The 15866-nt window shown below is 38.7% G+C and overlaps 1 protein-coding gene, 1 long non-coding RNA gene and 1 other non-coding gene across 3 annotated transcripts in view; 1 reads left to right on the plus strand and 2 right to left on the minus strand.

The window, feature by feature from the left end:
- LOC132097344 (uncharacterized) overlaps nt 1–15866 on the minus strand; it is a 404710-nt gene that overhangs the window by 216486 nt on the left and 172358 nt on the right. The window lies entirely within an intron of this gene.
- Nucleotides 7476–7594, plus strand: LOC132098284 (5S ribosomal RNA). The gene has a single exon (XR_009422853.1). It is a non-coding gene; the product is annotated as a 5S ribosomal RNA (ribosomal RNA).
- LOC132097345 (uncharacterized) overlaps nt 11886–15866 on the minus strand; it is a 433761-nt gene continuing 429780 nt past the window's right edge. The window contains exon 2 of the long non-coding RNA XR_009422723.1: nt 11886–11946. This is a non-coding gene — a long non-coding RNA (uncharacterized LOC132097345). The remainder of the gene's footprint in view (nt 11947–15866) is intronic.

A 15866-nucleotide genomic window follows, 5' to 3' on the forward strand; every position in this document is an offset into this window, starting at 1 on the left:
AGCCCAGGTTTCTTTGACAGTGGCCTTCAGCTTATCTGCATTTTTTGGTTTCTTGTTTCTCTTCTTCCTCTTGACAATAGCTCATAGATTCTCTCGGGTTCAGATCTGGTGAGTTTGCTGGCCGTCAGCATTTTCAAAAAGCTGGTCAGCAGAAGGAAGCATGAAGTGCTCCAAAATGTCTTTGTAAACAGGTGCAGTGACTTTGGTTTTCAAAAAACACTATGGAACAACAGCAGCAGATGACATTGCATCCCAAATCATCACAGACTGTGGAAACACTGGACTTCAAGCAACTTGGGCTATGAGCTTCTCCACCCTTCCTCCAGACTCTAGGACCTTGGTTTCCAAATGAAATACGAAACTTGCTCTCATCTGAAAAGAGGACTTTGGACCACTGGGCAACAGTCCAGTTCTTCTTCTCCTGAGCCCAGGTAAGAAGCCTCTGAAGTTGTCTGTGGTTCAGTAAATCTTTTGAAACGTCTGTGTGTGGTGGCTCTTGATGCCTTGACCCCAGCCTCAGTCCATTCTTTGTGAAGTTCTCTCTAATTCTTGAATCGATTTGGCTTGACAATCCTCATAAGGCTGCGGTTCTCTCGGTTGGTTGTGGATCTTTTTCTTCCACACTTATTCCTTCCACTCAACTTTCTGTTAACATGCTTGGATACAGCACTCTGTGAACAGCCAGCTTCTTTGGCAGTGAATGTTTGTGGCTTACCTTCCTTGTGAAGGATGTCAATGATTGCACGCTAAAAAATAAATGAAGTTTGTGAGAGGGAAAAAAATATATAAGTCATGTATAATAAGCATTTTATTACATTCGGGAAACCAACAGGATATTTTTAGTTCCCTTCACTTTACAACAAATCTTTTAAATTGAAAAAAATTATCAGAACAGAACAAGAATATATAAGTCTAATGGATATAGTTGTAATATATAATAATATAGGCTAAGATATAGCCTCAAACAAACAAAAAATAAATTAATAATTTAAAGCGAAACATAAAGTCCAAAAAAATTCAAAACTTTCCATATTCGTGATGTTGCCCATTTTGAAGTAAGCCTATTTTACCTTATAATTAATAGTTTTTGTATTTCACGCGTTTCAGTATCGACAGGAAAAAAATCATAATGAGCAAAAATAATGCTATTCGCTTCCGACTTTGCTACCGTTCGGACGTTCTAGCTTACTGCTCTGCCCTTTGCTTCTTATTTCTGTACTTTTCTCTGATTTTTCTAAGATTTCTACATCAGCAGATCAGCACAGTGCTCAAAAAACAGATTTTTGGCACAAACGCTAAAACTAAAAACTCTTTGGGACTGGAATAATACTACAAAAAGAAAACTTTGCCTCCCACTGCCAGCAGCTTACATTCCAGAGACGGGAAATCAACTGCCTACATTCAAACAGAAGAGAGATAAAATGCCTCCTGTTGGATCTACTTGTTGCATGAACTGCTGCAAACTTCTACAAAGGATTGTGATTATTGAAACAAAGTTACTTGCTGGACTTCCAAAACAGACGGAACACTTAGCAGACCGTCTTATGAATCTCAACAGTTTATACCAACTGTAGAGGAACAAGCCGAAACTGATCGCCACACTAATCGATGGCACAAACAGGGAGCGAGACCCAAAGGAACACGAGACATCAGATTGTCACAAGTTTCTCGTATTGCTGCCGTAGCTTCCTTTACCCCAGATTCGACTATGACAAGGCTTGTGAATACTGGCATTCAACCACCCCCTATACGTCTTGAGAACAGATTTGAAGCATTAATGAATGTGGGTGAGGAATCCCCAAATGTATTTAAACATGGATCTGATCAGCCAGCAGCTAACATCGCTACTAACAGGCGCTCAAGGACGAGCAGACAGCGGCTTTCAGCTCAGAGCGCAGCCGAGCCAAGGACTCTGATAGTGGGTGACTCTGTTATCAGAAACATCCGTAGCAGGACTACAACAACATGCTGCCTTCCTCAAGCAACGGTCTCTGATGTGAACAAGGAACTTCAGAACATTCTGATGAAGCACAAGACTGCAAATCGAATCATCATCCATGTGGGGAAGAATGATATTCGGAAAGAGCAGTCAGAACTCCTTAAGAAGGACTTCAGTGAACTCTTTGAAACACTTCGAAGACTCAAAGTTCAGTCGTTCATCAGTGGACCACTCCCAACAAGGGGAACAAATATGTTTTCACGGTTGCTTGGGCTGAACACATGGCTACAAATATCTTGTAATATAAAAGGAGTGAATTTCATTGACAACTTCAATCTTTTCTGGGGCCATAGACAATTGTTTAAACCGGATGGCCTCCACCCAAACAAACTTGGTGCTAGACTGTTTAAGGACAATATCTACTTCTCCCTCCGTCATCCTTCAGCAGAGTGTGTCAATCCATTCAGCACACACACACCGGGTCTGAGACATCATGTTGTTGACATATCCCAGAAGGACACTGATAACACCAAGCAGACAAAACAAGCACTGCTGATAGACACTATCCCGGTTGAGCCCTGCCCACAGAGCTCCTCACAGACAGACTGTGATATATCAAAACAGCTACAAGATTCAGCACCCAAGGACAACTTTCTGGAAAACAGCCAGGGAAGCCAGTACAACATATCACAGCCACCGGAAACACCAGACACACAGCCCATCTTACCAGACACATTATCCCCCTCTCCAGCATCTCCACTTCTGTGCTTCTCACAGAAAATGGAGGAATTGGTGTCTGCTGGGACTAAACTCTCTCACTCATTTGCTGCAAGCCCGAAGATATCAACAAAAAAAACGGCGGGCCCCCCAACCACCAAAGCCTGTGGTCCCTGCTCCTGCGAGAGCTCTTCGACCACTGCCACAACGCCAGGGCCCAAACCCTCTAGCTGCTGAAGGTGAACCAAAAACAACTGAGAGCAGCTCTCAGTGATATGTGTCGGGTCCCCGCTATAATAACAGCAACATTCACAAATGCCTACTGAACAACCGGGAACCCAGTGTGCCTGTAGCTTTCTCTATTTCAGTTTTATCACGTGATAGAAAGTCTAAGGCCATCTCAAGCCGAAGGGCAAACTCATCTAATCTGCAGCCTATTATGAATCAAACTAAGATTGATGAAAAGACACAAAGCACAGCCATCAAGTTAACATCTTTAAACATTCGCTCACTAAAAAATAAATCATTTCTAATCAATGACTTTATAACCACAAACAATCTGGATTTTTATGTTTCTAAACGAAACATGGCTTGAAGACAACTGCAATGCAACAGTCCATAATGAAGCAGCCCCTCCTAACTTCACTTACATGAGTGTTTGCAGGACTGTTAAGAGAGGTGGGGGTGTAGCTGCTCTATTTAAAGATGTCTATCAATGCAAGCAAGTGTCATTTGGTCAGTACTTGTCTTTTGAATATCTGGGGATTGTGCTGAAAGGTGCTCTACGCATTCTGTTTATTATTATTTACAGGCCTCCAAAATACTCTCCAGCCTTTGTTGAAGAGGTCACAGAAATATTATCAATGATTTCCTCAGAGTTTGACTGTTTTGTTATTTCAGGGGATTTTAATATTCACATAGATAATGCAGAAAACAAAACTACAAAAGAAATGATAACGGTTCTAAACACTTTTGACTTGACTCAGCATGTGCATGGACCCACACACAAAGGTGGACACACTCTAGACTTATTCATCAGTAGGGGTCTAAACATTTCATCCATTGTTATTAAGGACATAGCACTGATCACTTCTGTATTTTCTTTGATATTTTGATGTCTGCTACAACTGAATCTAGATCGGTCTCTGTCAGAAGGAGATGCATTAACGAGAACACAAGTGTACTATTTATGGAAGCTATATCTTTAACACCAAGCATTTCTGCAGACTCTGTTGATATTCTCCTTGATTCCTTCAACTCAAAAGTTAAGAATGTTATTGATGATATTGCTCCAATAATAGTCAGTAAGTAAGAAAACAAACAGACATAAATCAGTTTGGAGAAGATCAACAGCAGTTCAGACTATGAAAAGAAAATGCAGAAAAGATAAGCAGATGTAGCAGAAGACGAAACTAGAAATTCACTATAGCATCTATAAAGACGGCATTAATGCATTTAACGTTAAACTAGCCACAGCTAAACAACATTTCTTCTCAAACCTTATAAACAGTAACTTAAATAACACGCGTACTCTTTTTGCCACTGTTGAGAGACTGACAAACCCCCCAAGTCAGATTCCCAGTGAAATGCTCTCAGACAGCAAATGCAATGAGTTTGCATCCTTCTTTTCTGAGAAGATCATCAATATCAGGAAGGCGATTAGCACATCCTTAAGTAATGCAGAGGTCAGACAGATTCGGCCACAATATCAAAAAGATACTATGTCGATTTTTGAAGCAATTGATAGCAAAATTCTGGAAGACATAGTGCAGCACCTAAAATCATCAACCTGCTATCTTGACACACTTCCCACATCTTTTTTCAAAAGTGTGCTTAACTGCTTAGAAGCAGATCTTTTAGAAGTGGTGAACGCCTCACTTTTTTTCTGGGACATTTCCAAACTCCTTAAAAACTGCAGTTGTTAAGCCCCTCCTGAAAAAGAGCAATCTTGATAACACCATTTTGAGCAATTTTGGACCAATATCTAATCTTCCTTTTATAGGCAAAATTATAGAAAAGGTCGTTTTTAATCAGCTGAACAAATACTTAAACTCAAATGGATACCTGGACAATTTTCAATCTGGTTTTCGACTGCATCACAGCACAGAGACAGCACTCATTAAGATAATAAATGATATTCGCTTAAATTGTGACTCTGGCAAAATACCGTTGCTGGTATTGCTAGATCTCAGTGCTGCGATCCTCTATTATGTGAGTCTAGGAGAGCATAAGTCTAAGTGGACGTCCATGACATGCGGAGTCCCACAAGGCTCAATTCTTGCACCGCTCTTGTTTAGCCTGTATATGCTCCCACTAAGTCAAATAATGAGAAAGAACCAAATTGCCTATCACAGCTATGCTGATGACACCCAGATTTACCTAGCCTTATCTTCAAATGACTACAGCCCCATTGACTCCCTCTGCCAATGCATTGATGAAATTAATAGTTGGATGTGCCAGAACTTTCTTCAGTTAAACAAGGAAAAACAAGGTGAATGCATACCTTGACTCTAGGGGTCATACAACTAAAAATCAAGTCAGGAATTTTGGTGTGATTCTGGAGACAGACCTTAGTTTCAATAGTCATGTCAAAGCAGTAACTAAATCAGCATACTATCATTTAAAAAACATTGCAAGAATTAGATGTTTTGTTTCCAGCCAAGACTTGGAGAAACTTGTTCATGCCTTCATCACCAGCAGGGTGGACTATTGTAATGGTCTCCTCGCCGGCCTTCCCAAAAAGACCATTAGACAGCTGCAGCTCATCCAGAACACTGCCGCCAGGATTCTGACTAGAACCAGAAAATCTGAGCATATCACACCAGTCCTCAGGTCCTTACACTGGCTTCCAGTTACATTTAGGATTGATTTTAAAGTACTTTTACTCGTATATAAGTCACCAAATGACCTAGGACCGAAATATATTGCAGATATGCTCACTGAATATAAACCTAACAGAGCACTCAGATCATTAGGATCGAGTCAGTTAGAAATACCAAGGGTTCACACAAAACAAGGAGAGTCCTCCTTTAGTTACTATGCTGCCCGCAGTTGGAATCAGCTTCCAGAAGAGATCAGATGTGCTAAAACACTGGTCACATTTAAATCTAGACTTAAAACTCATCTGTTTAGCTGTGCATTTATTGAATGAGCACTGTGCAATGTCCGAACTGATTGCACTATATTTTCACAGTTTTTTTATTTTATTTTATGTAAAATGATTTTCTGTTTTAAATTCTTTTTAAATAAGTTAAAGTTGAGTTAATTTTAAAAGTTTTAATTTAATTTCTTGTTTTATTCTTATTTTTCTTCATTATTATTTTACTTTCTTTTATGTAAAGCACTTTGAATTAACATTGTGTATGAAATGTGCTATATAAATAAACTTGCCTTGCCTTGCCAAAAATCAGTGTTGCCAGACATACGATATTTATCGTATTTGTACGATAATCTTAACCTCTGTACGATGTACGATCAATAATGAAAAAAATCCCGTAATGTACGATAATTTCAGAATTTTATGAAAAGTTAAATGATGACAGTTGCAGTCATAGGGCTTCTTTACTCATACACTTAATCAGCTCATTACAGACACTCTAAATGCATTCGTGTGCACCTCAGGGAGGTTGGGTGCCCTGCTTTGAAGCCAACGAGCACTATGTTGCGGTCCATGACAGCAAGAAATCCTTCAACATCAACATCAACACGCAGTCTTCCAATGAAAGCGGCTCAGATGTGTAGTTATGAGTTAACTGCGCCACACCGCAACAGCTAAATTCCGCCTACACTGGACGCGACAAAGCAAGTGTTAAAATCATTTTAATATGTTTTAATATGCGCCGCGACACAGACAGTCACTGAAAATAATGGGATAGTATTTTGTTGTACTGCTTCTATCCAACCATACGGCTTATCTATTGTGGTAATTTGCAGGTCGTGTTAAAATGTAGTTGGTTTAGAATAGATAAATAACTCTTTTGACTCGTGTACGATAATTTTCTTCCAAATACGATAATTTTGAACTTCTGGTACGATACTTGGACATTTACAATCTGGCAACACTGGCAAAAATATGCCACCGCAGCTTGCGCCGGATGTCACGGTAAATGGCTGCACTGTTTCCAGTTTTATATTTTATACATTGATATATATATATATATATATATATATATATATATATATATATATATATATATATATATATATATTTATATAGGCCTAATATGTAATGACTGTTTAATAACATTAACATGCAGAAAGAGCCTTTGTGTAAGAGCAAAGGTTCTTTTAATTTTTGATGTGTAGGCTGTAGCCTAAGACTATCCCATGCTTTGAAATGAACTCACTGTACATTTTCTAATTGTTTTTAAGGATGTTAAAATGTTATATTATAATGTTATTGTTGTTTTACGTCTTTCTTTCAACTCCGTTTACCAACCAACATTTTGCAATTACATTCAGTTTGCAATCTGTCCCTTTGCATACCAACCTGGCTATGCCCGATCTGATCTCAGTCTGATCTGATCTCAGAAGCTAAAAAGGTTTGGGCCTGTTTAGTGCTTAGATGGGACACTGCCTGGGAATACCAGGTGCTGTAAGCTTTTGGATTTTTCATGAATTATCCAATAATCTTCCAAAAAAAAAGATTCAATGCCAGATCTTTGAATCTTAGCAGGTTTGGGCCTGGTTAGTACTTGGATGGGAGACCGACTGGGAATACCAGGTGCTGTAAGCTTTTGGGTTTTCTTCCCTACTTATATAATGCACTGGTGATTAGAGTGACTGATCTTTAAATAGCCCTCTCTTTGCAGCAGCCTTCGCTTACGGCCATACCAACCTGGCTATGCCCAATCTCGTCTGATCTTGGAAGCTAAGCAGGTCTGGGCCTGGTTAGTACTTGGATGGGAGACTGCCTGGGAATACCAGGTGCCATAAGCTTTTGGGTTTTCTTCCCTACTTATATAATGCACTGGCGATTAGAGTGGCTGATCTTTAAATAGCCCTCTCTTTGCAGCCTCCTTCGCTTATGGCCATACCAACCTGAGGGCGCAATTGAGCGAATCTGGAAGCGGAAGTATTGGTGCAGAGAGCACGTGAAGAGTAATTGTTTTTTAGAAAAATTGAGACTTTTTGGTTTGTTTTGATATCTTTATTTTTAAAAAAAGAAGATTTTTGTGCTTTATTCCTCAAATCTTATCTTTTTTATTTTGAGTTGCTAAATGATACGGTCTGATAACACAGACATGGACAAAGGACAAGGCAAATGGAATATGGGAGAAAATGAAGATGAATCAAGAAGACAAAACTATGATAAGAGATTAACTGTGGTGGTGGAGATTGTTGGGGAAGACAGAATTACGATGATGGAGCTACTGAAAAAAGTAAGAGAAGATTGTGGAGTGGTAATTGATTGTAGATATAAAAATCCAAGAGAATATGAACTGACAATGAAAGAAGAGAATGGAAAAGACAAAATTTTGGATGGGCTAAAGATAAAGAATAGTACTGTGATGGCAAAGGAAATAAGCAATAATGAGATGGTGGTTTCATTCCTAAATCTGCCGATTTATATTCAAGATGAGGAGATAAAGGGAAAGTTAAAGAAAGGGGAGTGACAGCAGTTTCAACTATTAAAAGGGGGATGTGGCCAGGGACTGACATTGCTAATGGAACAAGATTCCTGAAAGTCAAGTTCACAGATACTGTTAAATCGCTGCCATACTCAACAAAGTTTGAGACTTTGGGAGGAACTGAGCACTTTCGAATCATACATGACAGACAGGTTAAAGTTTGCTGTCTGTGCATTCAACCTGGACACATAGTGAGAGACTGTCCAAACTTTAAATGTTTTCGGTGTGGAATGCAGGGCCACTATGTGAGGGAATGCAATGAGGGAAACTGTAGTGTTTGCAGGATGAGAACTGCATTTTGCGTATGCAAAATTTCTGAAGAGCGGGAGGAAGGAGATAGCGTGGGAAGCTTTGTGGACCTGTATGAAGAGTCGGAGGAGAGTTTAACGGTGGAGGAAGAGGAAAGAGGGGATGCATGGAGTGAAAGAGATTTAACAGCAGGACAACAGACTGCTGAGAAAGAGAGCAGCAGAGATGTTGTTGAAAGTTTAAAGGAGGGTAACGGGAAAATCGGGAGAGTACAGATGACTGAAGAGAAAGATGGAGGGGCAACCAAAAAAGGGGGTAAAAGTGAAGTGGATGATGGGGAAAAGAAAAAACAAGGAACAAGGCACCAAGAAGAAGAAGAAAGCGTAAAGAATAAGGAAAGCAGAAGAGAAGAGGTGAGGGAGTCTCTGGAGACTCCACTGATAAATCTGGAAGAGAAATTGGACACAAGTAAAGGAAGTATGCGGTGGAGGGGGAAAGGTGCACAAAGTACTTTCTGAATCTAGAGAAAAAAAAACAGAGAAAAAAATATATTACAGAGTTGGAAAATGAAGAAGGGAAAAAGGTAACAGATTATGTAGAAAGGATAGAAGTGGTAGAATCATTTTATAAGAAACTCTTCAAGAAAGAAAATGTAAAACAAGAATGTGTGGATGAAGTTTTAAATGCTGTAAGTGCTAGTTTAACTGATGTAGAAAGAATTATGTGTGACAGTGATATACGTATTGAAGAAATAAAAGAAGCAATAAGACAAACAAAGCCGAATAAAAGTCCAGGATCAGATGGTTTAACGCATGAATTCTATAAGACATTCATAGATATTTCAGCACCTATACTGATTAAGTTATTCAGGAGTATGGAAGAAAGAAGGGAGATACCAGAATCAATGAGTTTGGGGGTAATTAATATTCTATATAAGAATAAAGGTAGTCCGCTTAATTTGGGAAATTATAGACCTTTAAGTCTTTTAAACACTGATTATAAAATTTTGACAAAAGTTATAGCCAATAGAATAAAAGGAGTAGTGTGCAGTATAATATCGCCAAATCAAGCATACAGTATACCAGGAAGAGAAATTACGGATACAACATGTACAATAAGGGATGTAGTGGATAGTATGGTTAATGATAGGGAAGGAGGTTTGATTTTATGTATGGATCTAAATAAAGCCTTTGATAGGGTAGAGCACTGTTTTATGGAACAAGCAATGAGGAAATTTGGTTTTGGGGAGAGGATTCTGAGGTGGTTAAATTTATTATATTGTAATGCAAAAAGTTGTGTAAAAGTAAATGGTGTTTTAACAAATCTTTTTCCACTAGAAAGATCAGTGAGGCAGGGATGTCCGCTGTCTGCTATGCTGTATTCAATATCAGTTGAGCCGCTAGCGACACTGGTAAAGAGAGATGGGGAAATAAGAGGAATTCCAGTACCACATGGGGGACTGAGTTTAATTCACCAGTATGCAGATGACACAACATTTACTGTAAGAGATATGGAGAGTATAAAAAGAATAATGAAACATGTTGAAACATATGGAAACGCGTCAGGAGCAAAAATTAATATTGAAAAATCTGAAATAATGAGTATAGGAGGGATAGATATGGACGGGTGTGAAAATAATTTTAAAGTCACAAAAGAATACACAAGGATTTTAGGAGTGAATATAGGAGTTAATGCAAAAGAGGCAAGAGATGCTACTTGGACAGGGATTTTAAATAAAATAAAACAAGTTCTACGTTTTAGGAAATTAAGAGAATTAACACTGAGGGGTAAAGTAATAGTAGTTAATTCCTTGCTGCTTACTAAATGTAATTATGTATTGGGTGCAGTTGACTTGCCAGTCTGGGTGGTAAATGAGATGAAGGAGGTGCTTAATAATTTTTTATGGGGAGGGAAAGGGGTTAAAATATAAAAAAATACATTAATAGCAGACTACACAGGAGGAGGTTTAAAGTTGATTGATTTAGAGGCTAAAAGAAAAACAATGAGTGAAAACAATGAAGAAGTATTTATATGATAAAGTGCAGTATGGATGGAAAGGTTTCATGGGAGACTTTTTGGATAAAAGTAGTGGATGTGGAGAAGAAGGGGTATTCATGGCTTTAAAGAACCCAATGTTTGAAAATATACCCTTATTTTATCAAGAAGTATTTAGTGCATGGGCAGAGTTTGTAATGGACATGAAATATGATTGTGAAAATATAAATCAAATACACAAGCAGCCACTTTTTCTTAATCCAAAGATAAGAATGAATGGGGAAATGTTTTATAATAGACTGTACATGAAAGCGGGAGTAAGACAAGTAAAGGATATGGTATATGAATATGTGAAAGGTTTTATGCCAAATAGAGCTATTTATGACTACGTGTTGGAATGGGATGACGAAATTGAAAAATCAAAAGTGGATTCTGTATGTGAAAATATTAAAACAAGCTTGCCCAGGATTTGGGTTGAAATGATTGAGAGAGAGACAGCTAAACCGGGGGAACTGGGGAATGCCAGAAATGTTTATTGTTGGAAAAAATGGTGAAAAGAAATGTCTGACAGATGTAACGACGAAAACAATATATAACTTTTTTGTGGAAAAGGATATTAAGGTGCCTGCATCAGAAGCTGTGTAGCAAAAACTGTTTCCAGGATTTAATGTAAAGTCCATATGGAAGAACTTAAGTGTGAAGTATAACGGACTGGAGTGTGAAAACTTATTTAAATTAAGACATAATAAAATATACACAAAGGTGGTGATTCATCAAATTAGTAAGAATGCGAATAGAGAATGTGACGTATGTAAAACTGATACAGAAACGTTAATGCATATATTTTTTGAATGTAAAGAGCTAGACATATATTTCATGAAAAACTGAAAAAATTGATAAAGGATGACTGGGGAAAAGAGATAGAAGGAGATGAATGGAGGAAAATGTTTTTATTTGGTGAATGTAATAATTGTAAAGATTGGAAGGTTAATTTGTGTAATTACATTTTAAGTCATGCAAGATATGCAATTTGGGCAAGAAGGAATTTGGCATATTTTGAAGGGGAAAAAATGACATTAATGTGATGTTTAAAACAGTGATGAGAAAGAATGTCTTTCTAATGTGGAAATATCTGAGCTAAGATGTGTTTGAAAAAGTTTTCATTAATGGATGTGGACTTGTATGTGTGGATGACGGAGGTTTAAGCAAAAATTTCTAAACCAAAAGGGAAAAATGTCATGATAATTAAACGTATAAATGTATGCAAATTCTTGGTGATGGGATAGACAAGTTCTTGTGTTTATGTAATTATTTGATGGCTATGATACTCTATTTTGAATGTAAATTGTATGTGATTTGAAAGTGAAAGTGAAGTGACATTCAGCCAAGTATGGTGACCCATACTCAGAATTTGTGCTCTGCATTTAACCCATCCGAAATGCACACACACAGAGCAGTGAACACACACACACACACTGTGAACACACACCCAGAGCAGTGGGCAGCCATTTATGCTGCGGCGCCCGGGGAGCAGTTGGGGGTTCGATGCCTTGCTCAAGGGCACCTAAGTCGTGGTATTGAAGGTGGAGAGAGAACTGTACATGCACTCCCCCCACCCACAATTCCTGCCGGCCCGGGACTCGAACTCACAACCTTTCGATTGGGAGTCCGACTCTCTAACCATTAGGCCACGACTTCCCAACTTCTTGATACTTTTGATAATAAAAAAAAGGCTATGCCCAATATCATCTGATCTTGGAAGCTAAGTACTTGGATGGGAGACCGCCTGGGAATTCCAGGTGCAGTAAACTTTTGGGTTTCCTTCCCTACTTATATAATGTACTGGAGATTAGAGTGGCTGATCTTTAAATAGCCCTCTCTTTGCAGCAGCCTTCGCTTGCGGCCATACCAACCTTGCTATGCCCAATATAATGCACTGGTGCTGTAAGCTTTTTGGAAAATTTTCACAATTTATATAATAATCTTGCAAAAAAAAAAAAAGAGTCAATGCCCGATCTCGGAATCTTAGCAGGTTTGGGCCTGGTTAATACTTGGATGGGAGACCGCCTGGGAATACCAGGTGCTGTAAGCTTTTGGGTTTTCTGCCAAATGTATACAATACACTGGCGATCAGAGTGGCTGATCTTTAAATAGCCCTCTCTTTGCAGCAGCCTTCGCTTACGGCCATACCAACCTGGCTATGCCCAATCTCATCTGATCTCGGAAGCTAAGCAGGTTTGGGCCTAAGATATCAGGCATAAGAATATAAGATATCACTATCAGGCATAAGAATAGGATGATATGGCAAAGAGTAAACTGATGGACGGTGTTAGTAAAAGGAGCAATGGTGCACGCCAGAGACATAGTGAACAATGAAATGGTAGGGTCATTTATTAACCTGACAGTTTATTTGGAAGACCAGAAGATTTTTGCAAAGCTGGAAGAATGGGGAGTTAAACCACTGTCTGCCATTAAGCGCCGGGTATGGCCAGGAACTGATATTTTAGATGGAACGAGATGCTTAAAAGTCCGGTTCACTGATGAAGTTCGCTCACTCCCATATTCAACCAGATTTGAAACATTAAGAGGCACAGAGTACTTTCGTGTGATACATGACAGGCAGGTGCGTGTATGCAGGTTGTGCATTAAAACAGGGCATTTGTTTCGAGAATGCCCAGAGTTTAAATGTTTTTCATGTGGCAAGGTGGGCCACTATGCAAGGGAGTGTGGAGAGCAAACAGAGAGAGTGATAGAGGAGGAGGGTGAACAAAGTGAAGACGATGAGAGGAGGGAGGACGATCAAACAGAGAAGCAAAGCACAGTGAGCGAGGATGACATGGAAGTTACAAAAGATGGAGGAAAAAAGCGGTAATGGACAGGATGGAGCTGGAAGGGGACAGAGAGCTAGAACAGCTGGTGAGGAGGCCGATGATGAGGAAAGGATGGAGGAGAAGGAAGAATAGGAGGAGAAGCAGGATGAAGAAGACGAAGAGGAGGAAGAGTATGAAGAGGATGTAAAGCTAGTGGGAACTAAAAAAGAGAAAAAGTTAGAGCAACAAGCAGTACCTCAAAAGAAGGAAAGTAAGATTCCTCAAAGAATGCAGACAACACTACAAAAACTGACTGTCAAAAGAAAGGCGGAGAGTCTTCGCTTACGGCCACACCAACCTGAGCACGCCCTGAGTTGGTACGATCCAGGAAGTGCGAGGTGGCAGTTGGGAGGGAAAGGCTCTCCCCTATTTTTTTCTATGTTTTATTGTGTTTTCTTTTGATAATTACTTAAAGTTTATAAGTTTAATTTATTTTTTGTTTAAACCTCAGACAGTTTTACTGTCTGGGATTTTATTTTTTCATAATGACGGATATTACAGTTACGGAACAGGAATGGATATTAGACCAAGAGACTGAGGACAATGACTACACTGAAAAAAACAATGAAATGGACCATGGAAAGGATAAAGATGACAATGAAACATGGGCAATGGTTGCCACAAGGAGAAAGAAGAATGGAATGGATGTAAGGAGTAGAGGAACAGAAGAGCTATATAAAAGTCAAGGTAAACAAACAAGAGATTATACTGGTGGAAGACGAGAAGCAGTTCAAAGAAATGAGACAATGAAAAAGATAAAAAGCCAATTGAAATATCAGAGAGACTACAAAAAAGAAGCAACGCTAACAATGACTGTTAATGATCCAGAGAAAATATCTGTAGGGTTGGGAATCGTTAGAAATGTTCCGGTTCCACCTAACGGTTCCGGTTCTGGTTTTCCGGTTCCATTAAAATCATTAAACAATTATTAAGAAATAGTGGTAAGGAAAAATGCACAATACTCAACTACTCAATACTGTTTATTACTTACTGTCATCTTAATTTAAAGGTTGGCCATGTCAAAATGCAACATGTATTACAGTGTACAGATCTTCATAATTAGGTTGGGTATTTTTTTTTAATTTTCCGGTTCGGCTTCTGGTTCCATTAAAATGAACTATTATTATGTTTTTTTTTTACTATTTTACCTTCACTGAATGTAGTGTTGCTGGAAGGTAGTGAGTAATGTTGAGTAATGCTAGTCCATCAATCAGCATGTGTTTCAAAGTTGAAGTTTTTTTACACTATCAATAATGTTTTGCTTTTCAAGCAGGAATAAGCTTGTTGGCCAAATAGTCCCTTGAGGGCTGAGACACTTGTTAATTTTCTTTAATTAATGAAATATAAACGGTTAAACGTATACACACTCTCCATAAAGTCCCTATTTTACAAATAATAATGCAGTCAGGAGATGGTGTGATGCATTGAGTGTTTTCCACATTTTTAAACATTTAAAATGCATTAAAATAAATATTTTCTATCACTTTGCTTATCACTCTTGAAATGACCTGTACACTAAATAATCTAACCCTCATACTTGCATTACAATAGCAGTCTATTTATTTAGCGGTCCAAGTTGAAGCCAGTATGTATATTAATGACAATATGGGACAAATATATTGTAATTTAGTGGCGGCAGGTGCAGCGCGCTGCCGTTAGATGTACTGTCAGACAAAACGATGTGCAATTATCAAAGGCGCGAGTGCACATACAGTCATAAAATTCCCACAGGACATTGTGACTCTGCCATACAATGTGAGATTTGACACAGAAATACTTCAGAGTAATTCATGGCGGCCAGCTAAAGACTTGCAGAATATGTGCAAGCACAGAGCATGAAAAAAAGGACTGTCCTCAATATACCTGCAGAGAATGTCTGGAACAGGGGCATTTTGCGTGGGACTGCCAAGCCCTGCGGTGCCAAAGCTGTGAAAAGACATGGATGAGGTGTACGTGTGAATCTGAAGAGGAGGACAATACAGAAATGGAGATAGAGGTGCAGGAGCACATGGAGGAGACAAGCAGAAATAGAAGGAAAGATGAAACACAGGAGGTGAATGGGATTTCTGAGGATTTAAGTAAGCAAGAAAAGGAGGACTGCACGAGGAGAGAGGACAACGCAGATAAAGAAATTGAAGTGCATACAATGGAGACTGAGACACATCAAACAATTGCTAATGATGGACAAATGAAAGAAAAGGAATGTGCAACAACGAGTGAAATTGCAGCTGGGTGGAATAAAGAGGAGGTAAGCGATGAGGAAACTGATGAAATTAACCTTGAGCTTGAAGTAGAACATCGGACATTATGAACAGAAGACTTAAAATGATAAGAGTACCGCAAATAAATATTAAACAAGTATTAAAGAAACAAAAGTTAAGAAGAGAAGACAGAGCAAGGCTAAATGAAGATAAAGTAGATCTAATTTACTAGATATTAAGAGAGACCGCATATGTATGATGGGTT

Source organism: Carassius carassius, chromosome 21 (assembly GCF_963082965.1).
Source record: "Carassius carassius chromosome 21, fCarCar2.1, whole genome shotgun sequence".
NCBI lineage: Eukaryota > Metazoa > Chordata > Actinopteri > Cypriniformes > Cyprinidae > Carassius > Carassius carassius.